Raw genomic sequence first — 27,720 nt, 5'->3', positions numbered from 1 at the left:
ACATCATCCCCACAAAGAATACTAGAAGTAATTAGGAATCATACAGAAGAGAAAGATCTTGGTTTAGTTTTGAAGAAATCTTTTTTCAGATTTTGGTATTTACCCATTTCTATATCTTGCTGATAATTCACAATTTAAGTCAAAGTCATACCATTTTGCGTAAGTAACGATCACTGCATTAAAGCTAAGTGGCAAGTTGTTTATGATAGTATCAACAATTTTCTTGTAAAATTATGTTTTACTCTACCTAGTTCACAGACATTAAATATAAAATATGTGAAGATTAAATGCTGAAAGATGCATTTTGCAGGTAAGGATTTGACTATCACAATAATTTGTTGAAAATATAACTGACTTTCACATTTTATTGAACCAAAATGGTTGAAGAATCTAGTATTTGTCTATCTTTCCTCAAAAAATCCTGGGGGCCTTGTAAACAGCAGTCTCCTTTCCTCATGATACGAAGATTAGCCTGGAGTAATTGAAGGAATCGTAAGAGTTTTAAAATAAGATGTAAACATCTAAACGAAAGGACCATAATTCAGAAACCAGAATGATCTGTTGTCCAAATATAGTAACCACATAAATAGATCCGATGCAAGGACAACCCAGAGGCCAGACTTCTTACAGTTCGTGAGATGCTTCCCGATATTCATGTCCTCATTTTAAAATTTCAAGTCAGGAGAATAGAATATCCATTTGCAGGTTTGGTGACATATTAAAATTCTGATGGTTTGGTGGTGTCAAGCTGACAGATTTTCTGGACAGTTGAATTTTACTCCCATTAATACCCCACATTTATTTTAAGATGTCACACAGTGGTATATAGTACATTTTCTAGTAAACAGTACCTAATGAATTTAAAAAGGTATTAGAGAAGTTAAGGGGACCATGGGATACAGACTTTGTTAGCCAGATCCTGAACTATTGGGACCTCTTGCTAATTTGATTTGACACAAACGGCACATTTCACTGTTTTGATGTACATGTGACAAATAAAGCTCGTCTTTATCTGTTTAGTATTTATGGACAATTGCCTGACAAGTTATTAGAGTTGTATTGTGTTTGGAACAAAACAGCCTGAAATTGGCACATCATCCTCCCCTAAACGTTTACTTCACCAACAGTGGACCAGTGGCTCAGTGAAGAAAAGTGTGGAGCCCAAGGTTTTATCAGTCATGACCATTATTTTGTCTGATATCTTTTCCTCTGAGGTAGTGATTGTCTTAAGTGCCTCACTCCCTTTTACCCTTGGGTTTTGTGTTACTATTTGAACGCCTTCATTGAAGAAATACTTTTTGAAGGCCTTTCCCATTTCCCTTCCTCTAATGGAATATTGTTCATTCTAGCTATCATTTTCTTTGTTATGTACATAGGTTCTTACTATCTTTTAATTTCTTGTTAACTTACTCTTTTTTCTTTTTTACTTATTCTTTGCTGGTTTCTAAATTTTTTCTAATCTTCCACACATTTTTCGTAATCTTTCACATATTTTTCATAATCTTTCACAATATATTTAAGGCTGGATAGATTTTTGCATATTAGGGGAATTGAGGGTTATGGGGAAAAGGCAGGTAGGTGGAGATGAGTCCATGGCCAGATCAGCCATGATCTTATTGAATGGAGCAGGCTCAGCAGGCCAGATGGCTGACTCCTGCTCCTGTTTCTTATGTTCTTATGTTCTTCCACCCTATCACTCACGCCATAACGTCCATAACATGCCAGCATCTTCAGGTTTTCTCTTGTCCATAACATTGTCTTCCTTTTTCTTTTTAAGGTCATCCTTCTTAGAAAATCTTTATTTCTCAGTGAATTATTTCTGCAGATGTCTGACATGATTTATCTACCATTTTATGTTTTCCCAGCTCTGCCTTCATACTTTTTGCAGTTGCCTACACTTAAGGTATTAGTTCCAGACATGTTTTTTTTTTATTTAAATTGAGTATCAACTGTCACATTATGATCATTCTTACTTAGAGATTTTTTTCAATGAGGTAATTAATTAACCTCCTCTCAGTGCACATGACCAGATCTAAAATAGTATGTTCCCTTGTTGGTTTTAATAAATTATCTTGAATCCACTTTATCAAGACTACATTTACGGTTTGATTTATGAAAGTTGCTCATGACCAATATTGTATCTTCTTGAAAGGCCCCATTATTTCTTGACTAATAGTAGCTTTGTTTGCATGAGCTATTTGGTACGAAGTGTCTGTTTTCCATGCTGTATGACTAAATAGTGTTCAATTATGTAGCTACTGTTAGGTAGCCCTAAAGGGTTGATTTATTTAATTTTTTAAAAAAAACTTCTTGCTTGCTAATTCTGGCTTAACCCAGAGTGATTCTTGTCTTCTATGCCAAGATCATTTCTCATTACTACACTGACTTTATAATTTATTAACAGGGTTCATGTCTGTTATTTACTTGCTCTGCTGCTTTGGGTCTTTTTAAGCCTTTGGATTAAAATGTTCTGAGCACTTGTTGTTCGTAGGTTTTTCCCCTAATCTAGTTCTCAAATCACTCTGAAATGGTGGAGGGTTGTTGTAGGAAAGTTTCTATGAAACTGTTCTATGATGACTTACAAAGGCCCTGCATCCTGTTTTGCCGCTACAGAGGGGAAAAATATAATTGGGAATGAGTACTAACCATGTGTTGGTTAATTGCTAATTTAAATATTGAACATTTCATCTTTAACTTTAACTCTTCCTGGTTATATTTTTGAAGAAAGTGGTAAAGCTGTTTTATTAATACACTCAGTGGTCACTTCATTGTGTACACTTGTACACCTTATCGTCGACACAAATACCTAATTAGCCAATCATGTGACAGCAACTCAATGCATAAAATCATGGAGACATTGTCAAGAGGTTTAATTGTTGATCAGACCAATCATTAGAATGGAGAAGAAATGTGACCAAAGTGACTTTGACTGTGAAATGATTGTAGGTGCCAGAGACGGTGGTTTGAGTATCTCAGAAACAGCTGATCTCTTGGGATTTTCACACACAACAGTCTCTAGAGTTTACAGAGAATGGTGTGGAAAAACAAAAAAGAAGTCTATGGCAGTTCTATGGGCAATAATGCTTTGTTAATGAGAGATGTCAGAATGGCCAGACTGGTTCAAGCTAACAGAATGGTAATAGTAACTCAAATAAATATGCATTACAAAAGTGGTGTGCAGAAGCGATTCTCTGAACACACACACACACGTTGAACCTTGAAGTGGATGGGCTACAGCGGCAGAAACCACATCAGATTCCACTCCTGTACATAATCAAATGGCCACTGAGCGTATATTTGCTGACAGTACTTTGTGACAACAGACATATCTGAATATAATTATAATGAAATGAGATACTAAAGTAGAATGTGCAACCAATATAATGATAGATTATGCAAGTAAATTTGCTGGTATAATATTTCTTATCTACTTTCCTAGCATTTTCTCCTCAACTTCTTTATCTGTTTTGATCTGTCAGATACTAATCCTAGACTGGAGAGCCTGTGTACAGTAAGATGTGCTTGTCCTTGCACTGGGGTAGATATTGTGTTAGAGATGGACATTAGATTACCTTATGACAAGATATTCAGTTTTGTTTTCTGGAGTTCAGAAAATTGGGAATTGATCTTCCTGAATTTTAGCAAGCTAGCAGAGAATTTAGATCAAAAGGATAAGTTCTCATCAGTCAACGCTGAAGTGAGAATTGGACCATAAGATATAGGAGCAGAATTATTCCATTCAGCCCATTGAGTCTGCTCTACTATTCCATCATGGCTGATTTGTTATCCCTCTCAACCCCATTCTCCTGTCTTGTCCCTGTTAATTTTGATGCCCTCACTAATCAAGAGCCTATCAACCACCGCTTTAAATCTACCCAATGACTTGACCTCCACTTCCATCTGTGGCAATGAATTCCACAGATTCAGCACCCTCTAGCTGAAGAATTTCCCCTTTATCTCTGTTCCAAAGCATGTCCTTCTATTCTGAGGTTATGCTCTCTGGTCCTAGATCCCCCCACTATGGAAATCATCCTCTCTGCATACACTCTTTCTAGGCCTTTCAATATTTTGATTGATTTTAATAAGATCAGACCCCAAATCACAATATTGAGGGGGGAAAATTATTTTCACTTAGATTTTGTAGATCATTGTGTTTTCTGTAGGCTGTGGATACTTAGTCACTGAGTACGATCAAAACTGAGATCCTTACATTTTTGAGCATGAAAGGTATCAAGGGATGTGAAATCAGGGAAAGAAAATGGAATAGGATAAAAGATTACCAAATGTTGCTATTCTTGTTGTAGAGTCTGCTTGAATGACTGTAAAGTCTATTCCTGCTCCTATTTCTTGGTTCTTTTTTTCTTAGATGGCCCTCTACCATTCAGAAGTCGGCAAGTCAACCATAAGGAGATTAGAGAGGTTACAGGGGTCGCTGAAGCTGATCAGTGCCAAAACTGGGGATTCTGAACCTGAATCCTGATGCTTCATAATTTACTGCATTTGAGCTTGAACTTGATGACCTGCTTGAAATATTTGAATTTGTGCCAAGTTGATCAATTCAGCTCATTTTGACATTTTTTTGTATTGTCCTTTTTATATCTTTCTACCTTGGTGCAGATCTGGTTTATGCATAATTAATAAGACACTTAAGATTTGAAGAGGTTGCTTTCTATTCCATGCACATTGCTCAGATGAGTGTAAAAAGGAGTTAATTATTCCTAATGAATATAAATATATGATAAACACACAAAAGAACTGACAGTGATATGTAAATAAGAAGCAAGTTTTTTTTTGCGCAGAAGTTGGGATTTGATCCGTATTTTCTGAATGGTAATCTTCTAATGATGTTTTTGACAGATGTATGGAGTCTTTCTTTTTGTTAAATTTAAAATGGCTTCTTTTGTTATGTTATACTGAGGAATGCTGAGAAAGTCTCTAACTAGACAGTTGCTTGGGTTATTAGAGATAGCAGGGTGCTATTAGCCAATGGGTGGTCATGTATCGTTTTGTTTTTGGATACCATGCTGTATCATATGACTGGAGACGGGGTTTTGGCGGGGAGTCGGAGGAGAGATGGGGAGTCGGAGGAGAGACGGGGAGTCCGAGGAGGGACGGGGAGTCGGAGGAGGGACAGGGAGGACGGAGGAGGGACGGGGAGTCGGAGGAGAGACAGGGAGGACGGAAGAGAGACGGGGAGCCGGAGGAGAGACGGGGAGGACGGCGGACGTGCGGAGAGGCTCCGGTCGATCACTCCGGGTGGTCCCGAGCCGTGAGTCAACAGGATTCGGGTGGTCATCGATTGAGCTCCGACGGTAGCGCGTGAAGAACTTGGACTTTGATAAGTGTTGGCGCCTTTTTTTTTTCATTACTTTCCTCTCTGTATCAAATTTATATTAATGTCATAGAATTAGTAATATCTATAAAGAGTACTTGTTAAAATTTACTGGGTGTGCTGGCTGATGATTGATGTTTGGGATTGATTCGGGCGGCGACCGACCCGGGGGGGGGGTGTTGTGTTGAGGCAGGTGCTGGGTGGGATTTCCCCTAGACATATACGAGCCAATGTAACAGAACGTTACACAGACAAAAACTTTTATACCAGTTGTTTGATATGTTAAGCTGTAATTGTATTTAGGTTATATATTAGGATGGGAAACAACTTCTTCCTTCAGGCTGAGAGACTACTGAACTCCCTGCCACCACCTAGGGCTCATCACTCATGAAGTGCCAATAGCATTATATTGTTTACTTTTTACTTGTCATAAGTAGACTTTCTGCCAAATGTCAATTTTCTGGAATATATTTTATTATTTGTTAATGTAATTGTAATATTATTTTGTGTTGTATGTACTGTGTAGTGCACCTTGGTCCAGAGGAACATAGTTTTGTTTGGCGGTATACATGTATATGGTTGAATAACAGTAAACGTGAACTGGGTGGGGGGGAGGGGAGGAATTAAAGTGTCGGTTGAGGGTTTAGACGGTGAGGGCAGGTGCACTTACTGAGTAACATTTGAAGATGTAAGTACATCCATTTGATGTCCTTCTAGAATACCAAGCCTTCTCCTACTCTTATGTAGTCCCAAGCAGTAAGAACTAAAAACAAAAGTCATTTTTCAGCAAATCTAAATGGAGTCTTTTTTGTTTGCTGCAGAATCGCTTTGGTTATTTCTTTGAGGCAGATCTGAAATTTGCTATTAATGTACTATTGCGGTCCAAATTACAGCAGAAGATCCAGTCACAGTAAAATTTATTACCAAAGTACATATATATTACCATATTGAGATTCATTTCCTTACAGGAAAATGAAGATAAAGAAATACAAAAAATTTATCTGAAGCTAAAACAAGAAATGCCGTTCTGTTCAGTGTAAAAGCAAAGGTCAGAGAAACTGATTATGACATTCCCACTTTTTTTTATCTGAGTGCTTATTTACAAATAATAAAATGATACAAAGGTTGCATATTGAGAATAATTTCTTATCATTAGATTTTCATTTTTAATTTATTTCCTCAGGCTTGCATAGACTTCTATAATGATTTGGATTTTGAGAAAATTGTCTCTTTATTAGTATCCTTATCAGTTAAGCGAATAGGTGTACCCTTTACAACAGGAATTCTGCAGATGCTGGAAATTCAAGCAACACACATCAAAGTTGCTGGTGAACGCAGCAGGCCAGGCAGCATCTGTAGGAAGAGGTGCAGTCGACGTTTCAGGCCGAGACCCTTCGTTAGTCTCGGAAGTTCGTTAGTCCTGACGAAGGGTCTCAGGCTGAAACGTCGACTGCATCTCTTCCTATAGATGCTGCCTGGCCTGCTGCGTTCACCGGCAACTTTGAGGTGTACCCTTTACTTCATTTTGTTTTGTACAGTCATTTGCTACCAGGCATCTCATAATCTATATTTTTATTTGGTAAATGCTCTTGTATATAGATTTTTTTAAGAACAACCCTAGCATTGTTGATTTTGTGTTTTATTTTAAGCAATATAACTTTCTGTTCAAAGAATGGACAAGACCAAACTTTTGTAAAATACAGCAGCCTTTTCTCAATTGCGATGCTATGATCAATTTAATTTATTGTTGATGGCTTCAGATTGAGATGTTTATTCATATATGTCTGCTTAAATGGATAATTTAAATAGAAGAAATGATTAAATTAGCTTTTTTACTATGATGTCATTATTTATATATATTAGCTTATCTTTGCTTTTTTAAGCAGGCCTGAATAGTAATAACTGCATCCAGCTACTAGTAACATTGCTTGCATTCTTCAAAGATCATTATTAACTTAAGAAAAAGATTTTATTAACTCTTTGGTGAGGTTCGGAATTGGGTCTTGTGATTGGCTTCTTTTACAACTAACTGGAAGTTGCACCCTGTAGTATATTAATCTCATAAAAAAAAATTCCAGTTCCTTGGCATAAACCCCTCCTGCAGCTGACTGTTCTGCCACACAGCCTTCAGCAGATTGGACTGACATCATTAAGGAACACAGCATGTCCAATCTTAACTGCAATTAAAATTCAAACTGTCAAGCTGACTATTGTGGGGTCTACAAGTTTTCTTCAAGATATTCTTGTATGAATTCTAAATGTGTTCACCTTTGACATCATTGAGCATTGTGTTACAGAAAAACAGAAGTATTTATAACAATTTGGTAAAAGGTTTCAAAAGCTGACTATTAGTGGTAGATACAGATTATAAACAAGCAATTCATAAACTGCCTTATAACTTGGCACTTGTAAAAGACTGTGTTTTAGAATGAAGAATGTTATAGTTAAGCCCTTAATTTCTTACGATAGCCAAATAATCGTATACTGGAAAATTACTTTAGTTTCTTAATAATCTTTCAATAATTAAAATGCTGAATTAAATTCAACAAGACCACATAATTTCTTAGAAAGTAAATAGATTTTAGCTAAATTTTATATATTTGAGATTCAGAGTAATGAATTCAGTCAGGTAGGAACACATCTGTAAGGCTGCTCTGACAATATTGGTTTCAAATTAGAAAGATCCTCAAATTGAAAAATCTTTTCTCACTATTTTTAACTCTATGCATATGAAGTTCTTCAGTTCTTCTTAGTCCCGTTAAAGCATATTGGCCTGAAAAGTAGGCTATTTCTTCCTCTCCACAGATGCTGCCTGGCCTGCTGAGTTCCTCTAGCATTTTTGTTTGTTGCACTGGATTTCCTACAGCTGCAGAATCTCTTGTGTTTTTTTTCTTCTTCTCTTTTGCTAGACTGCCATTGAATTCTAGCAAAATATATTAAGTAAAACGATCAGTTGTACACTTTGCTTTCCCCACTATTTAAACTTGTTGCATTCTACAGCCAATATTATGATACAGGTGTCCCCCGCTTTTCGAACGTTCGCTTTATGAAACCTCACTGTTATGAAAGACCTACATTAGTACCCTGTTTTTGCTTTCAGAAGGTATTTTCACTGTTATGAAAAAAAAATCAGCGCACAAAAAAATCAGTGCGCGATAAAAGGCAGCATGCCCCAAGCAGCCGCTCTCCCCCGGATTTGGAACTGCTTTGCTTTAACATGTGCCTGTGAGCAGCCATTTGCAAGATGAGCTCTATGGTATCGGAAAAGCCTGAAAGAGTTCGTAAGGGTGTTCACTTGAGGTAAAACTAGACACAATTAAGCGCTTTGATCGTGGTGAACGAAGTAAGGGCAATGTGAGTTTGGCTTGTGGAAGCTGACGAACATGATGTTGAAGAGGTTTTGGCATCCCATCACCAAGAACTGACAGACGAAGAGCTGATGCAATTGGAAGGAAAAAGGATAACAATCGAAACCGAATGAGTAATGATAAACTACGACATTAATTTTGAAAGGGTACATCGGTTTAGGGGATATTTGCAGGATGGTTTGAGTCCTTATTAAAGAACTGTGTGATAGAAAAATGCGTGAGGCTCGGCAGTCAAGCAAGGCTTCCACATCAGCCACAGCAGACGATGAACCTCGACCTTCGACATCGAGGCGGGCAGAGATAGAAGAAGATGAGCTGCCTGCTCTAAGGGAAATAGGCGACGAGATGACACCCCAGTGTCCCACCACCCCAACCCCCAGGCCACGGACAGATACTGATTCGCAGAGAATGCAAAGCTAACCGGGAGGCACATAGCACATCTTTAAGAAAAAAGCTAAAATAAAAATGCTAATTAATTAGGTGCTGCCGACACGTAATTATCGGCCCAGATCAGAGACGACGCAATCGGAAATCGGCACTGGTCTGGGCCAACAATTACTGGCCACACCTAATTAATTAGCATGTTTGTTTCGGCTTTTTTCTTAAAGATGTGCTGTGTACCTCCCAGCTACTGCTGGACCCCTGCGTTCTTTGCAGCAATGTATCGCTCAGCGGCCCGGAGGGTGGGGGCCACTGCACCACCCAAACTCTGACAAGCCTAACACACCATCGTGTGCTCGGCGCTGTCTTCCCGATTCCCATAAGTAATACTACACTGTACATACATTATTTCTACTTTATATAGGCTGTGTATTTTTACGTGTTATTTGGTATGATTTGGCAACTTCATAGCTTAAAGGTTACTGGAGAACACTTGCGCCGTGCTTCTACGGAGAGCGCTTGCGTGAGATTTTCTGCCGACGGCGCTTGCGTGTGATTTTCGCTACAGAGAACAGTTCAGTAATGATTGTGGAAAAGTATTTCTACTTTATGTAGGCTGTGTATTTATCATATCATTCCTGCTTTTACTATGTGTTAGTGTTATTTTAGGTCTTATGTGTTGTTTGGCATGATTTGGTAGGTTATTATTGGTCTGCGAACGCCCACAAAATTTTCCCATATAAATAAGTGGTAATTGCTTCTTCGCTTTACGACATTTCGGCTTACGAACCGTTTCATAGGACTGCCCTACCTTTGGATGGCAGGGGAAACCTGTACTCAAAATCATCCACATTCCTTGAATTCAATCTTGGGTATGTTGCTGTGCCTCGTAGAATTTTCATCTTTTAATTGGTTCTTCACTTATTGTAAGTCATACTTCTTCTGCGTGCAGAATGAGTGTGTTGTTTCCTTGCATACTGGACTAAATCGAGTTGGATCCAGGAACCACCAACCCCTCCCCTCCCCCTTGCACTTGTCCAATCTGGATATGGTGTGTCGATTAATCTGACTGTCAGCACTAGGGAGGTTTCCAGCAAGGTGCAGGAAAGCATTAATGGTAAGTATGCCTCAAGAGACACATATAGGAGATCCTGCCTCTAAGACACCTTGACAGCATTCGACAGGAGGCAAAGCTGAGGGTGGAGTTTCAACTATGTCTAAAATGCTGAAAGTTTGTTATTTAAAATGAAATTAAAAAAAATTAAAATATAATTAACATTTAAGACTAATTTGAAGTATTAAACTAAATAAACAATAACTTATCCCTTTCCCTTTTATTCTCCAGGCTGGAAATCTTCATTGAAATGAATGAAGATTTATGCCATCATGTTGGGGATGCCCAAAACAATTATATTCCAGCTCTGGACTCAACGTGGGGTCTAGCAATGGAGCATAGTGACAGATGCGCTGACATCTGCCGCTCAGCATGTTCTGGCCAACAGTGGTCTACGTAATTCTGGGATTTACTTACTGCGAGTGGTTGATTACTAATGTTTTAATTTGGAACTGCCACCACAGTTCAGTCCAACAAATATCGATTTACTTTTTTTGTAAATGAAGTATGTGAGAAACATTTTGTTTGTCCTTGTGGGGGGGGGGGAGAAAGATGGGATAAATCCTGGTCTTTCTTATGCACCACCTTTCAGGCAATGAGAAGAAATTGGAAACTTCTTGTCTTTTTGGCAGCAGTTGGTAAGCAATTGGAGAGTGACTGTGAAACCGACTCCACAAATTCAGCAGCCTGCAGAAACTCCTTCCCATTTTGTGCTTGCAAGTCATGAATGAGTCTACAACAGAACTGTTCTCAGTGAAAGCAGGTATCAAGCAAGCTGGTAGTATTGCCCTAATGCTTTCTCAATCCAAATGTAATATTGCATCTTGCCCCTCACAAACATTTCTCAGGAGTAGAACTAATGTTCAAAGATAATGGAAAGTGCTTCAGCCTATGGGCAACTACACTTCAGAACTGAAGACACTCACACCTTAGTAGCTGAACTGCAGAATACTGATGATGCTTGTGTAAGCATGTGCTAAGAGGCTGAGATCCAAGCCATCATAGATAATTTCATGTCTCCAAGCCTTCATAGACATTTTCACTGAAGCATATAAGAGAATGGGGTTTGAACTCAACTTCTGCATGTCAAAGATTCTCAATAACCTAACCCTGCTGAACTCAGAATAAGGGTTCATAGAGAGACCTTGAAAAACTTAGATCATTTTGCATATCTTGGGACCTACCTCTCAAAGAAGGCAGATATTGATGATGAAATTTACCACCAACTTCAATGAGCTGTCACAGCCTTAGTTCAGATGAGGTAAAGGTATTTGAAGTTTAAGACTTGGTTTAAAAAAAAACATTAATCCATCTCTCCTGTATGTTTATATCACCTGGACAATTATAGCTGATAATTTAAGGAATTCTGAAAAACACCACCAATGTTGTTTTCACAAAATCCTCAAGATACATTGCAAAGATAAATGAACCAATGTGAATGTCGTCTCCCAGGCCAATTGGAGTAGCTACTGTTGGAGTAGCAACAGCTGTAAATTTTGTTGCCATCATACTATAGAATCTTGCTTTTATTTTAGACTGTTAGAGATGTTAACTGAATGTTAAGCAGCCTGAGTTTGGGTTTTATATGAAAATTGACTTGCCCAATGGGTTTCTTTAGCATCATAACTTTTCTACTATCTATTGAATTCCGTTCTGAAGAATCCTATCAACATTTCAGTCCAAGGATATTTAACTTGGTCTGTGATCATCAATGGAGATGTTGAAGAAACATCATGTTGCAGTAACATTCCTCTTTTAAGCAATCGTCTTAATCTGTAAATTTTAGGTAATCCCATGTTGGAATTATAATACGCAGCTCAGTGGTAAATCAATTAGGATTAAATTTAAACAAATCTGCATCTTTTGATTTGCCTAGCCTAGTGACAGTCAGCATCCAGAATTAACATTAGCACCAAATGCAATGGTGCATCTCTAAAATTGGTTTTGTAAGTTGAGGCCACGCCAGCTGATGGAATGAGTCAACAAAATGTCTTACAATTATTTATTAAGTGAGCTTCAGTATAGCGGAGGAGGAAGCTTTTGAACCTTCTCTAGCTACTCACTGAAGCTTGGGAAGTAATCTTTGTTGGACCAGAAGGAGAATTTGGACCTCCTTTATTTATTTGGTGAAAGTTCAATTCAAATTATGTACTTTCTACTTAGTTTGAGGTCTTGGGGATGTTAGAAATATTGTAAACACATTTTGTATTACTCCCTTGTAATAAAATGGTTTGTCTGTGTTATATATATTTTTTAAAAATTTGTTTGAAATTTGGCTAAAAATAAAACACGGGACTTCAGAGTTTTTAAGGTCACAGCCAAGATTAAAATTAGATCTTGAAAAATATTGTAAATGAAAGGCAGCTGAATGGCTTCAGGGATTTATTTGATTTGAACTGTCATACCTTCATAGTGTGTAAAAATAGAATTACTTTATAACATTTACAAATTTTGTAATACTCAAAATAATTTAGTCAATAGTTAAACTATTATTAGTTCATCTTGCAGTTTGCTTGAAGGATTGCATTAACTTTTTAAATATATATTTGTGTAAGAGCTGATATAACAACAAATTATCTCAAAAATATGTTATGATATAGCTTTATTTGCATTGTTTCCCAATTGCTGGATCCTAGATATCATAAAGGTAAGTGATTTTCTGTGGCAGAAGTAAGAAAATTATTTTACTCCAAATTCTGACGGGCTGGAGCTGTACTGCATGCTAATATTCCATAACCATCTGAAAAGATATTTTCCTGGAGGAAGATGTGGCTGAGCTTAGTTCAAAAGCTGGCAGTCACAAGCTGTAGATCATTAGAATTAATGCTTTGGGTAGTCAGTAGCCAAATATGATATAAAAGACAGTCATACATGACTTGTTAATGTTTACCTAGACAATGCAGTACAATACTGGAATACTCAAGTCACACTCAACCCTCTAGGTCAGCTAGCGCTTGCAGTGTGGGCAGTGACCGAGCAGCCCCATCAGCAATCTCAGCCTCGCTTGGCAGTGTGCAGTAGGACCGTGTTTATTTGGTTGAGTCTATTCTTAGTTTTTGATGCAAGGTAGGGGATGATTGGTGAGCACTGTTTTGCACAGAGGGGAGGACTGTAGACTGATAAGGAGTGTAAAGTGTGTTTTCGAAACTTAGAATGGACTCGCCCAACTTGGGCTGAGCCATCAGCCTCTCCCTCCTAAATTACCTCCCCCAACTTCCCCTTCCGTGCCCCCAACTGACTAATGGGAGTGAACAAGCTACTAGTCTAGTAGAAAATTGGAGAACAATTTTCATTCTTAAGACAGTCCACTGTGGTGAGTTCTGAAGAGGAGGTGTGAAATGGAAAAGGAGGATTCTAGGCTTACGGACAAATCTGATAAGGTTAATGATGATGAATTACAATCTTCTGAGTCATTTCACTGCACTAGTGCAACAATTGATGCAAAAAAAATCTGTCTTTACAATGAAAGCTGCTTAACAATGGGTTTTACAGGGACTGGTGATCCAAGTTGTCCTATTCCATCATGCCTAGTCTGTGGAAAACAACTTTCAAATGTAGCAATGGCTACAGCAAAATTGAAAAGACACTTAACTACAAATCACAGCCATATGACATGTAGAAGTGCTGATTATTTTAAACGACTTCTGGAATCTCAAACAGATTAAAGCTTTTGAAAATAAAGTCACAGTCAGTAAAAGGATCCAGGAGGTAAGTTAGTAACTTTAAGACCAGTTCATTCGGAAATGTTTTTAAAAAAACTGTGAAAACCTGTACAAATTATCCTATTCTTACCCTCAATAGCGCATGGTACGGGCAGCAGTCCGGAGATTACCACCCTAGAGGTCCTACTTTTCAGCTTTTCACATAACTTGCTATATTCTCTCTTCAGGACCTCCTCCCTTTTCCTACCTATGTCATTGGTACCAATATGTGCCATGACTTCCAGCTGTTCCTCGCCCACTTTAGAAAGCTGCAGACCTGATCTGAGAAATCTCTGACTCTGGCACCTGGAAGGCAACACACCATCCTGGTGTCTCTTTCGCAGAATCTGCTGTCTGCTCCTCTAATTATGGAATCCCCTTTCAGTACTGCACTCCTCCAAAATTGCCTTCTGAGCCACAGAGACAGATGCAGAGCCAGAAATCATGTCGCTGCAGCTTTTCCCGGTAGGTTGTTTAACAAGCCCCCCCCCCCATCCCCACAACCCCCATAGTTTTCTGTGACTGGTGTACATTAGTATCCTGTTTGTTTGCTTTGTTTCTGCAATCTTTCCAGGAATTGCTGCAAAGATTTAGGGGATATGGAACTAGCTTAGATGATCATGTCGGTTTCCAAGGATGAATTGGGCTAAAATGTCTATTTCTGTGAGTCTGTGTAGTCCAAAAAAATAGTAGTCTCTAACAAGATCTCGGTAAACTCCCTCAATTGCTCGTGAGGTTGTAAAAGCCATTTTGTATCAACTCTTTTGCGAACTGACGTAAAGCATTAAGAGACGTAAAGTCGGAAGCAGTTCATTAGATGTTTGAAGCACAAAGTAAAGGTCAACTGCATGCAGTCTCTAGTTTTCTTTTTCCACATAAAATTCAATCAGCCATAAAGAGCATCTACCTGAATCTTGGGTGCTTTACGTATATGTTTCAAGAATAAGAAATAAAACCCCTCCATATGTGTCTGGTTACTCAGATCAGTGAGTTAATGCCACATTCTTAAGTATGTTTATATCAGAATGAAACTGATATTCAATACACTTGTATGGTTTAACCATCTGAATCTAAAACGTTGTTGTTGCTCATCTCTGTCAGCCATTAGAAAGAAGAATTGAGGCTTAGGGAAGGAATTAAGTATGTTTCAGGGAGCCGATGTTAGATTCAAGATTCGAAGTACATTTATTATCATAGTATGTATGTAGGTTACAACTCTGAGATTTGTCTTTCTCAGAGACAGCCGCAAAACAAAGAAAAATGCATGAAACACTTCCGAAGAAAAAATTTCAGTCTTCCTCAACGCTTTAATTGGCTAGGGACGAGGTCGATTATCAGCTTGTGTCCTGTCTCCTGGCTTCCTGGCCTTCATGCCACAAACTTTGCCTGCAGCCTTGTGGAACCCTCTCGGACACAGCTAAGTGCCAGATCACCTAATTGGCCCAAAAACATACTGCCAGAATTTAGATAACAGAATCCAACAGTAGCAGAAGCACATCTGAAATAAAAAGAAGACATAAAAGAAAGGAAAAAGTTGTTTCGTGACCCATCTTTGGTGGCACTGTTGGCTGGTGCCATCTTTTTATCAGAGTACGTATATGTTACCGTATACTAGCCTGAGATTAATTTTTTTTGCAGTCATTCTCAGAAATACAACTGAATTAATGAAAATCTGCACACAGGCAACTGATGTGCAAAAGATGATGAACTATGAAAATACAGATAGTATTAAAAACATGAGTTGTAGAGTCCGTGAAAGTGAGTCCACAGGTTGTGGAATCAGTTCAATGTTGAAGTGAGTGGGATTATCCACGTTGGTTCAGAAGCCTGATGGCTGAAGGGTAATAACTGTTCCTAAACCTAGACATCAGGCTCTTGTACCTTCTGTGAGAGCTTTTCCTGTGATGGACTGAGCTGTATCCACTACTTTCTGCGGTCTTTGTTCATGGGCAATGTTGTTTCCATACCAGACCATGATGCAACCAGTCAGGATCCTCTCCGCTGCGCATCTATAGAAGTTTATCAACGTATAAGATGACATGTTGAATCTGTGCGAACTTCTATTAAAGCAGAGGTGCTGCCATGCCTTGTTTGTAATGGCACTTATGTTCTGGTTCCAGGATGGATTCTCTGAAATGATAACGCCAAGGAATTTAAAGCTACTGACCCTCCCCACCCCTGATCCCCTGATGAAGACTGGCTTGTGGACCTCCATGAATCTTACTAATTAATAGATGAATCGAATCAATTTTGAAATTAGATAATCAGTGATAGGTAAACATTTTATGAAGAACTCAAAGAAGAAATTGCAATTATTTTAAATGAGAGCACATAGACATGTTTTAAGCCATTAGGATACAATTCCTATAACTCTAGTCAATTATCACACCATTTACAATTTCCATAACATTGACATAGAGAATGTATAGAGAAGCTTAGGCTACGTCCGCACTACACCAGATAATTTTGTAAACAAAGCTTTTTCTCTTCGTTTTGACTCTCTGTCTACACTAAAACGGCATTTTCATCACCCGAAAATGGAGATTTTCAGAAATGGTCTCCGGAGTGAATAAATCTGAAAACACCTATTATCTGTTGCAGTGTGTACGGGGTAACCGGAGTTTTTTAAAACCGCTGTCATGACGTGCAGCCCAGCATTATTATTATTATTATTCCTCCTCCTCCTCCACCCCCCCCCCAATTGATACCAGAGCGTACAATCATCACAGCGATATTTGATTTTGCACTTCGCAGAACCTAACAATTTTAGAACAGACGGCAATGAGACTGAAGCCGGAGGAGTCCTCTTGCGCGAGAGCCAAGAGCAATTCCTTTTAAGTTTTTCTACTCTGTAACTAGACAAACGCGCACTAAGTATACCATTTTCTCTTCGTTTGTTTTCTGTGTGTCCTGCGCATGCTCAGTAGAGGAGATTCGCCCAAATATCCATGTTAGTGTGGACAGAGATATTTTGAAAAACGCTTAGTGTGTACGCCTGTCGTTTTACTCGAAACCGGCGTTTTCAAAATTATCCGGTGTAGTGTGGACGTAGCCTTAATCTGTTTAGGTAATGCTTCAAGTATTGACAAATGATTCAGTGTAAGTAGATGATACACGCTTTACGAAATTGTCCTTTGAAGAGATACCAGTAAGTTGCTCTTCCAGGGAATTTCTATAATGCAACCAAATTTGTCAAGAATGCACCTAGATTTTGTCAAATAAAAGTGCTATTGCATTTTGAAATAATATACCCACTTTGTATTGTCGCTTGAACACATAAACTGTCTCAAGGCATTTCACAGAAATGCCTAAAACCCTATCCAAATGAGAGAGTTTGGGGGGGGAAAAAATTCTCATTTAGGCTTCAAAGGGTACTAGTTAAGTAGTGGGATTTTGCGACAGAGTTTTGGAGAGCAGAGATCAAAGATTTGAAAGTTCTGATACAGACAACAACATGTTTTCTGTGGATCCCCTTCACAATTTAAATATAGAGGAGATTGCAAAGGTAGTTTGGAGAAAACCCGTAGAAATTTAGAGGGAACATGAAAGTTTTATATTTAAGATATTTGTGGAATATCTCTGAAAAATTAGTCCTGTGCTTATCGTAAACACAAAATACTCTGCAGATGCTGGGGTCAAGGCAGCACTCACAACACGCTGGAGGAACTCAGCAGGTCGGGCAGCATCCGTGGAAACGATCAGTCAACATTTCGTGCTGGAACCCTTCATCAGGACTGACGAAGGATTCTGGCCCGAAACATTGACTGATCGTTTCCACGGATGCTGCCCGACCTGCTGAGTTCCTCCAGCGTGTTGTGAGTCCTGTGCTTATGTTCTGCAGATGGTCTTGAACAAACTACTCAGCTGCGAATACTTACAAATGTGCCAGACTGGCATTATTTTTCCTTATTAAATAAAACTTACATTATTCATGAAGACATTGGAGTGTTTTTTTTCCCATGGAAACCAGCTAACCAATATGATGCTTAAATTAAGGTTTGCTTGTTATTTACGTTGCTTACCATTTGTCAAGGTAATTGACAATTTTGTTTTGAATTTGTCAAGTAGTTCAGTGAAGTACTGCATGATATTTTGATTCGTTATTATAAACAGCATTGAGTTGTGGGAATTTATTTTACTTATCAACATACTAGATGGAACAGCAAATCAAAAACACTTAAAAATTTGCAACTTTTACAACCTCGAACTGGTTCTCACCATTTTTATTTCTGTTCCTCTTCAATACATAATATTTCCTGTTAACATTCTCTTGTTAAAATCACTAATTTATTTTGTAAAGTCTTTACTGCTTCTGATGGTTTAAATTATAAACCACCAGATTAATGTTAAATACACTTTTAGCAACATTTTTTGCTCTTTAAAACAAATTGCTATACTTTCCACAGTTTTGAGAATATCATGCATGATGAGCAACAAAACCATAAATAAAACTACTTAATTAACTAAAAATAGCTGCTCACCCTCTTGGATCACGAAGAAATTATGTACTTTGAACTTAGAAATTGCAATGAAGACTAGTCTGAGCTCATATGCAATCTTAGTTACAACCAACAATAAAAACGAGTTGCTGGAAATACTCAGCAGATTAGGCAGCATCTGTGGAGGGAGAAACAGAATTAATGTATATGCTTGATGACCTTCGGTCAGAACAGTTATTAAATCTGTTCCTGTCTCCACAGATTTCACTTGACTACATGTGTGTTAAACCTTGTTTTTATTTCACTTCTATAGTATCTAGGTGTTTTTTTGCTTTCAGGCTCAATTTATTAATACATCTTCATAATCTTTCACTCTGTTGCCATCTGTTGCTAATCAGGATGCTTATCTCCTTGAAAATATGTCACTATTTAAAGTTATCTTTACTATTTAATTGCTTAAACTTCATAATGTAATAATTATCCGAGGTGTTATGTTGCAAGGATAAATCAAGACAGGTAATTCTTTTATGAGCATGTGAGTGATTAACATTGTACTTTGCCCTGTGACAATGCAGTCAACATAGTTAAACACCTGATATTTGTACAACTTGATGTGTTGTACCTGTACTGAGAAATGGTGGGATCCCAGTATTTCTTTCAATTGAAATATATAGGAATAAGTGGCCTCTTGCAATAGCACTGTCTATATCTGCCATATCTGATAATATCAAATATAAATTTTATTTTTCATTGCTTAATATGCATATAACCGGACACTTTTTAAGTGTTGGCGAGCAATAATCATTAATAACTGTGTGTTGATTGTTCATGCAAATAAAGCATTTCAGTATATGTTTCGATTAACATGTGATTAATAAACTAATCTAAATTGTCACTGTAATTCAGTGTTATGGTGCTGGTGTTTACATTACCATTATAAAAATTCGGAGATCTTAACCACTGTGACAGCCGAGAAAGTTAAAATAATTTAAAAATATTTTCATTACTTTTGCTCATTATGTCTACAGTGTAATTTTAACTGCTCAACTCTAATAAAATAATTCTATTATTAACTTTCTACACATGCCATGGTTGGAAATATTGACATCGGAATTCATTCCTGGAGGAAATTGAATTGTCATTTCCATTGAGTAGCAGGACCTCTTTCAGCTGAATCTCCAGTTGCTGTAGATTTCATCTTAGAAGTGACATTTCAGAACAGAATCAGGTGTAATATTGCCAGCACATGTCAAGAAATTTGTTGTCTTTGCGGCAGCAGTACATTGCAGTACATAATGGAGAGGGGAAAAACTGCAAATTACAGTAAGTGTGTGTTTGTGTGTGTATATTATAAAATAGTTAAGTAGTCCAAAAATAGAAATGAAAAAGTAATGAGGTAGTGTTCATGGATTCAATGTCCATTCAGAAATTGGACGGCAGAGGGGAAGGATTTACCTTGAATAGCTCCAACCAAGTAAGAGATGAAAAAAATCGACTGAGTCTGTCTATCCCTGCTCCCCTTTTGGTGTGTGTAGGATTGCAAACTACCTGTTTCATAAGGATTTCCTCAGATTAAAATGAAATTTGTCTTGTATTACATTAATACAGGATGCCTGAAACTGGGTGTCTCATGTGAAAGGGTGGGAGCATCCAGAACAGGCACAATTCCTTAAAAGGACATAAAGGACAATTGTGGTTTTTGAGAATGAATAGAGGCAAAATACATTCAGCTATTAATTTAGGTTCTGCATGTGATAACTTTACTTGCCCTCTGAAATTATGGTGTGAGCAATTAATTGAAAAATAACATTATTTGTCTATTATGTATCTTTTTAACTATCCCGTTGGTCTGGAATGATAGCATCGTGAATGGTCAGATTTCAGGAATAACTAACTGGCAAAATATACTGCAATACCTTTTTCCTCCTGTACATTAATTTCATCCAGTTTCCATGGATACAGGAGACAATTTGGCTCACTGTGCATGAACGTTCCTGGGATCATCTTGTACAGTGATGCAAATTATGGACCCACCCAAATAACCAACACCTATAATCAGTATTACTCACAATCTTGTTCTTATTGTTAGGGTATGAATTGGCATTTTTCTCAGCGTAAATGCTCTCAGTGGCCATTTTATTAGATACACCTGTGCATTGCTTGTTAATTCAAGTAGTTAATCAGCTAATCATATGACAGCAACTCAATGCATTAAAGCATGCAGATGTGGTCAAAAGGTTCAGTTGTTGTTCAGAGCAAACATCAAAATGGGGTAGAAACGTGATCTAAATGACTTTGACCGTGGAATGAATGTTGATGCCAGACGGAGTGGTTTAAGTATCTCAGAAACTGATGATCTGGGATTTTCACGCACAACAGTCTGGAGAGTTTACAGAGAATGTTGCAAAAAAAAAAACAACAACAAAAATTAGCAGTTGTTCTGTGGGCAAAAATTCCTTGTTAATGAGAAAGGACAGAGAAGAGTGGCCAGACTGGTTCATGGAAGTCAATAGTAACTCAAAAACTTGCGCGTTACAACAGTGGTGTGCAGAAGAGCATCTCTGAATGCACAGCACATCGATAGGCTACAGCAGCAAAAGACTACCCTGGATTCCATTCCTGTACCTAAAAGTAGCCGGTGAGTGTATATGTACGTCAGGTGAGAACTAAGTCAGATTTGGCTGTGAAGCACCCTCCTAGTCTTACGAAAGTCTGCTGAAATTGCTAGCAAGGTTTCCACTTGGTTGCACTTGACTAAAATACTGACGTGTAACCAGTGGTCATAGAGTGATATCCTTATTCGGTACTGACTGGCAAAAAATGACACGGCCTTTTCTGTTCACTATTTTACCCATAGTAATGGGGCAAAGTAGTATTTTAAACTGTTTTAACTGTGTCAAGACATGAAGTGAAAGTACTGTCAAGCAATTTAATAACAAATAGAAAACCTAACATTGATGAAGGATTTAGTGGAATTAGCAATTGCATCATTTACACAACTGATGGATGTACTATTAGTCAAGATCTTAATTATTGTAATTTGTCACTGTAAACTAATAGTATGGTGTTTGTGTTTACATTAATGATAGAGACAAATTGTTCAATTGAAAGTATAAACACAGCTTTGCGGGCCTTATGATCAAACCTAATTTTCCATTTTGGTTATTTCTAGAAAAGCATTATTTTAATAAGGTGGAGTTGTGGGAAATTTAAACAGTGTTTTACATTAGTATTATTGAGTCCGATTAATGAGAACCTAACAGAATGAAAGCTTTGAAGTTTATACAGGACTATAAAATGCTCATTTAGCTAATGCATCTGATATTCGCTCTCCAAAAAGAAGGGGAGGCAAACAGGAGATCAATCATGCCCCACAGTGTAGTTACAAACACTGTTAAAAGCATCTTCTGAGATTTTTTTTTAGAAGGAATAAGTATGGTAGTCTGTGGTGGCAGAGAGAAACATTGAATAAAATGTGATATGTATTTGATTCATTTCAGAAAAATTGCAACTCTTGCATTATCTGATACTTCCCCTGTTTTATTGCTGAACCTTCAGAACCATAGAAACTACAGCACAGAAACAGGCCTTTTGGCTCTTCTTGGCTGTGCCGAACCATTTTCTGCCTAGTCCCACTGACCTGCACACGGACCATATCCCTCCATACACCTCCCATCCATGTATCTGTCCAATTTATTCATAAATGTTAAAAAAGAACCCGCATTTACCACCTCGTCTGGCAGCTCATTCCATACTCCCACCACTCTCTGTGTGAAGAAGCCCCCCCTAATGTTCCCTTTAAACTTTCCCCCCTCACCCTTAACCCACGTCCTCTGGTTTTTTTTCTCCCCTTGCCTCAGTGGAAAAGCCTGCTTGCATTCACTCTATCTATACCCATCATAATTTTATATACCTCTATCAAATCTCCCCTCATTCTTCTACACTGCAGGGAATAAAGTCCTAACCTATTCAACCTTTCTCTGTAACTGAGTTTCTCAAGTCCTGGCAACATCCTTGTAAACCTTCTCTGCACTCTTTCAACCTTACTTATATCCTTCCTGTAATTTGGTGACCAAAACTCAACACAATACTCCAGATTCGGCCTCACCAATGCCTTATACAACCTCATCATAACATTCCAGCTCTTATACTCAATACTTTGATTAATAAAGGCCAATGTACCAAAAGCTCTCTTTACGACCCTATCTACCTGTGACGCCACTTTTAGGGAATTTTGTATCTGTATTCCCAGATCCCTCTGTTTCACTGCACTCCTCAGTGCCTTACCATTAACCCTGTATGTTCTACCTTGGTTTGTCCTTCCAACTTGCAATACCTCACACTTGTCAGTATTAAACTCCATCTGCCATTTTTCAGCCCATTTTTCCAGCTGGTCCAAGTCCCTCTGCAGGCTCTGAAAACCTTCCTCACTGTCTACTACACCTCCAATCTTTGTATCATCAGCAAATTTGCTGATCCAATTTACTACATTATCATCCAGATCATTGATATAGATGACAAATAACAATGGACCCAGCACTGATCCCTGTGGCACACCACTAGTCATAGGCCTCCACTCGGAGAAGCAATTCTCTACTACCACTCTTTGGCTTCTTCCATCGAGCCAACGTCTAATCCAATTTACCACCTCTCCATGTATACCCAGCGACTGAATTTTCCTAACTAACCTCCCATGCGGGACCTTGTCAAAGGCCTTACTGAAATCCATGTAGACAATATCCACTGCCTTCCCTTCATCCACTTTCCTGGTAACCTCCTCGAGAAACTCCAATAGATTGGTCAAACATGACCTACCACGCACAAAGCCATGTTGACTCTCCCTAATAAGTCCCTGTCTATCCAAATGCTTGTAGATTCTGTCTCTTAGTACTCCTTCCAATAACTTACCTACTACCGACGTTAAACTTACTGGCCTATAATTTCCTGGATTACTTTTCGATCCTTTTTTAAACAACGGAACAACATGAGCCACTCTCCAATCCTCCGGCACCTCACCTGTAGACAGCAACATTTTAAATATTTCTGCCAGGGCCCCTGCAATTTCAACACTAGTCTCCTTCAAGGTCCAAGGGAACACCCTGTCAGGTCCCAGGGATTTATCCACTTAATTTTCCTTAAGACAGCAAGGACCTCCTCCTTTTCGATCTGTACAGTTTCCATGATCTCACTACTTGTTTCCCTTAATTCCATAGACTTCATGCCAGTTTCCTTAGTAAATACAGACACAAAAAGCCTATTTAAGATCTCCCCCATTTCCTTTGGTTCCGCACATAGCCGACCACTCTGATCTTCAAGAGGACCAATTTTATCCCTTACGATCCTTTTGCTCTTAATATACCTGTAAAAGCTCTTTGGATTATCCTTCACTTTGACTGCCAAGGCAACCTCATGTCTTCTTTTAGCCTTCCTGATTTCTTTCTTAAGTATTTTCTTGCACTTCTTATACTCCTGAAGCACCTTATTTACTCCCTGCTTCCTATACATGTCATACAACTCTCTCTTCTTCTTTATCAGAGTTGCAATATCCCTTGAGAACGAAGGTTCCTTATTCCTATTCACTTTGCCTTTAATCCTGACAGGAAGATACAAATTCTGCACTCTCAAAATTTCTCCTTTGAAGGCTTCCCACCTACCGATTACATCCTTGCCAGAGAACAACCTGTCCCAATCCACGCTTTTTAGATCCTTTCTCATTTCTTCAAATTTGGTCTTCTTCCAGTTAAGAACCTCAACCCTAGGACCAGATCTATCCTTATCCATGATGAAGTTGAAACTAATGGTGTTATGATCACTGGAACCAAAGTGCTCCCCTACACAGACTTCTGTCACTTGTCCTAACTCATTTCCTAACAGGAGATCCAATATTGCATCCCCTCTAGTTGGTCCCTCTATATATTGATTTAGAAAACTTTCCTGAACACATTTTACAAACTCTAAACCATCTAGACCCCTAACAGTATGGGAGTCCCAATCAATATATGGAAAATTAAAATATGTTCACAATAACTTATGAAATGAATGTAGGAATTGGTCATTCAGCCCCTCAGTTTACCATTCATTAAAGTCATGGCTGACCTTTTATCTCGGTGCTTTTTCCCACACAAACTCCATAACCATTGTTTCTCATGATATCTAAAAACCCATCCATACTGCACTTTTTAATATTGAGTCATTGCCTGTTGCTCCAAATGCAGTTGTTAAACCCACTTCTCCACACTTTCTCTTTAGTCCTACAAAATATTCCCTCTCCTGTCCTCATCTAGTTCCCTTTTCATAATCCTGATAGACCCTTTGTAACCCCTGCCACCCCCCCCAACTGACATTTTACAGATGAAATTAGTGGGCAAAAAGTTTGCATATGGGAAATAAAGTGGGAAAGTGTGAAGTTGTTCACATTGATAGGAAGAATGATAAAGCAGATTATGGAAAATACTGCATCATGCTGAAGCATAAAGGGAAATAAACAAAACTAGTATTCATCTCCAGTAGATAATCAGGAAGACTAATGGAATACTGGCTTTCATTTCAAGTAGGTTAGAATATAAATGCAGGGAAATTTCATTACAGCTGTACAGTGTGCTAATATAACCATATCTTGGGCATCGTGAACAGATTTGGTACCCACATTTAAAGAACAATGTGTAATTGAAGGTTCACTGGAATGTTGTATGGGGTGAAATTGTCATATGAAGAAAAGTTGAACAGTTTGTGTTTGTACACATTGAAGTTTATAGAAAGCAAGAGACCATCTTGTATGTTTCGGTACTTTTTAAATTTAGAAATGCAACACAGTTAAGTCCTGGGTAAATGCCAGAACGATATTTTCCTCTCTCGTGGAAGTCTGGAACTAGAAGACATGTTCTCAGAGCGATGGGATGCCTATTTTAGCCTGAGATGATTCTTTGGAATTCCTTGCCCCTGGAAGCTGAGTCTTTGAATCTGTTCAAAACTGTGATACATAGTAAAGGAATTGTGGCTTATAAACAACATTGGGAAACTGATGAGACAAATTAGATCAACCATGAGATTGGATGGAAGAACAGTCTGGAGGAGATAAATATCATGCTCATGTTACTATTTCTAACAGTTTTATTTCAAGTTCCAGCATGTGTCCATTTTTTGTGAAAAACAAATTACTCTTCACATCTCTCCTTCCTAAGTCTGTTCCATATCTTATGCTCCATATCTTAAGTCTTCTTTCCCTGACCCTATTATTTTACTCTGTGGTACAGCTTCTCTCTGTCTATGCTACCTCAACCCCATGTCATCTTGTACATATTTGCCAAAGGTTATTGGTGAAAAGTGAAATGTAAAAGGGGAGCACGGGGGGAACTTGTTCATTCAGAGGGTGTTGAGAGTGTGGAACAAGCTGCCAGCGGAACTTGTGGGTGCAGGTTGGACTTCAACATTTAAAAGAAGTTTGGAGAGGTATGGAGGTCTAAGGTCCAGGTGCAGGTTGATGGGACTAGGCACAATAATAGTCCAGCATGGACTAGTTGGGGCAAAAGACCTGTTTCTGTGCTGTAGTGCCCTATGACTCTATGACACTAAATCTTCTCATGATCAATTTTCAATGGGTTTGTACATTTATCTTTAATTCAGAGGTGTTCATTGCTAATTAAGTATTTTTTGCACATCTCTCCTGTTGTTTCTGGTGGTGAATTGTTGGGTTCCTGATAACTAATTTTCTTTTCATTCTTATTTATTTTATTGTAAAATGTGAAATTAAAAGTTATAAACACCTAATTTGGAAAATTCTATGAGTTCAGAAAAAGGTGGAATTATTCAGTATGTCATCTATGTTGTGCATTTAATATTTCAGGAAGATTTGAGTAATATTGTAAGTATATTGTTTAAGCATTCTTTTTCATTTAAATAATTCATTATGGATTAGATGTAAAAATGCATGAATGACTTGCATCATCATGCCACTACATAATATGTGTGGACCTCTCTTAAAGTAAATACAAAGTTAGACATGCATTATGAACTCTTCGTGTTTTCCTTTCAATTTGTTTTATATTTTGGAGTTACATAGAACAGTACAGCACAGTACAGGCCCTTCGGCCCACAATGTTGTGCTGACCCTTAAACCCTGCCTCCCATATAACCCCCACCTTAAAGTTCTCCATATACAAATCATAACGGTGGCAACAAAGAAGTTTTATATGAACCCAAGACATCTACTTGTTGAAATGCAGCGAGTCATTAGAATTTTAAAAAATAAGCAGTACAAGATACCTTTTTCCACGTCGAGTTTAAAAAAAAACAGGAGACGGACAAATTCACTGGCTCAGAAACAGTCAGTACTGGGATATATAAAAAAAACAAAGTGAGCAGTACTTTGAAGCAACTGAAATCGCCAATGAGAAATGAGTGCTAATTTTGCTGAGTGCATTGGATTTAAAGGCACACAGTTTGCTTAGAAGTTTGACTGCTCCAATCAAACAAGCTGAAATGAGCTTTGCTGATATTGTATAAGTAATGCAGGAACTTTTAGAAACAAAGCCATTGTTGATTGTTGAACGCTTTAGGTTTCACAAGCTGAATCAAAAGGAAGGAGAATTTATTTCAGCATATGAGGCTGAATTGGAGAGATTCTCTGAGCATTATCAGTTTAGTAATGGGCTTAGGGATGCACCAAGAGATCAGTAGTTTGTGGAATCTTACAGGAAAGTATTCAAAAATGTCTCTTAACTGAAGCACAACTTGCACTTATAAGAGCAATTGAAATTGCTGTATCAATAGAAACAGAAGACAGAGATACAATTGAGTTGCAGTCAAGAATGAAAGTGAGTGAACTAAAATTGCAAATTCTAAACAGAAACCAGCCCAGCTAAACATTATGTCACTGTTGTGGCAGTGGCTCACATACATCAGACCTGTGCAGATTTAAAGGTGAAAGTTGCAGAAAGTGCAACAAAGTAGGACACATACGAAGAACATGTTGGGCAGAAAAAAAAAACAGACTACACAGGCAAAAGAGAAAAAAAAATAAGTCAAGTTGCAGTTTCAGAAAGAGCACCAATCTGTATGGTGTTAATGAAAAATCTGATAATGATGAGAATGATACAGGACTGAGTAGCCTTAAGATTTACAATGTGAAAACTAACAATAGACGGGCAATATGGCTTACACTAGAAGTAAACGGTAAAATTACTTAAAATAGAATTGGACAGTGGCTCAGCTGTTTTAGTCATTCCACAAAATGAGCCTGAATAACATTTCAAAGATACTGAACTGAAGCCTGCAGATATTCAACTAAGAACTTGTGTTGGAGAAAAGTTAATTCCTGTGGGAATGATATTCGTAACAGTGAAATATAACAATCAGCAAGCCACATTGGGTTTGTATGTGGTAGAAA

The 27,720-nt window shown here is 38.1% G+C and overlaps 1 protein-coding gene across 1 annotated transcript in view; it reads left to right on the top strand.

The window, feature by feature from the left end:
* The window catches only part of mettl16 (methyltransferase 16, N6-methyladenosine), a 127,880-nt gene that overhangs the window by 15,272 nt on the left and 84,888 nt on the right, over positions 1-27,720 (top strand). The gene's annotated exons all lie outside the window — the stretch shown is intronic.

Source organism: Mobula birostris, chromosome 25 (assembly GCF_030028105.1).
Source record: "Mobula birostris isolate sMobBir1 chromosome 25, sMobBir1.hap1, whole genome shotgun sequence".
In the NCBI taxonomy this organism is placed as follows: Eukaryota; Metazoa; Chordata; class Chondrichthyes; order Myliobatiformes; family Myliobatidae; genus Mobula; species Mobula birostris.
Note: the sequence above shows the minus strand (reverse complement) of the source record. Positions and strands in the feature narration are given on the sequence as shown.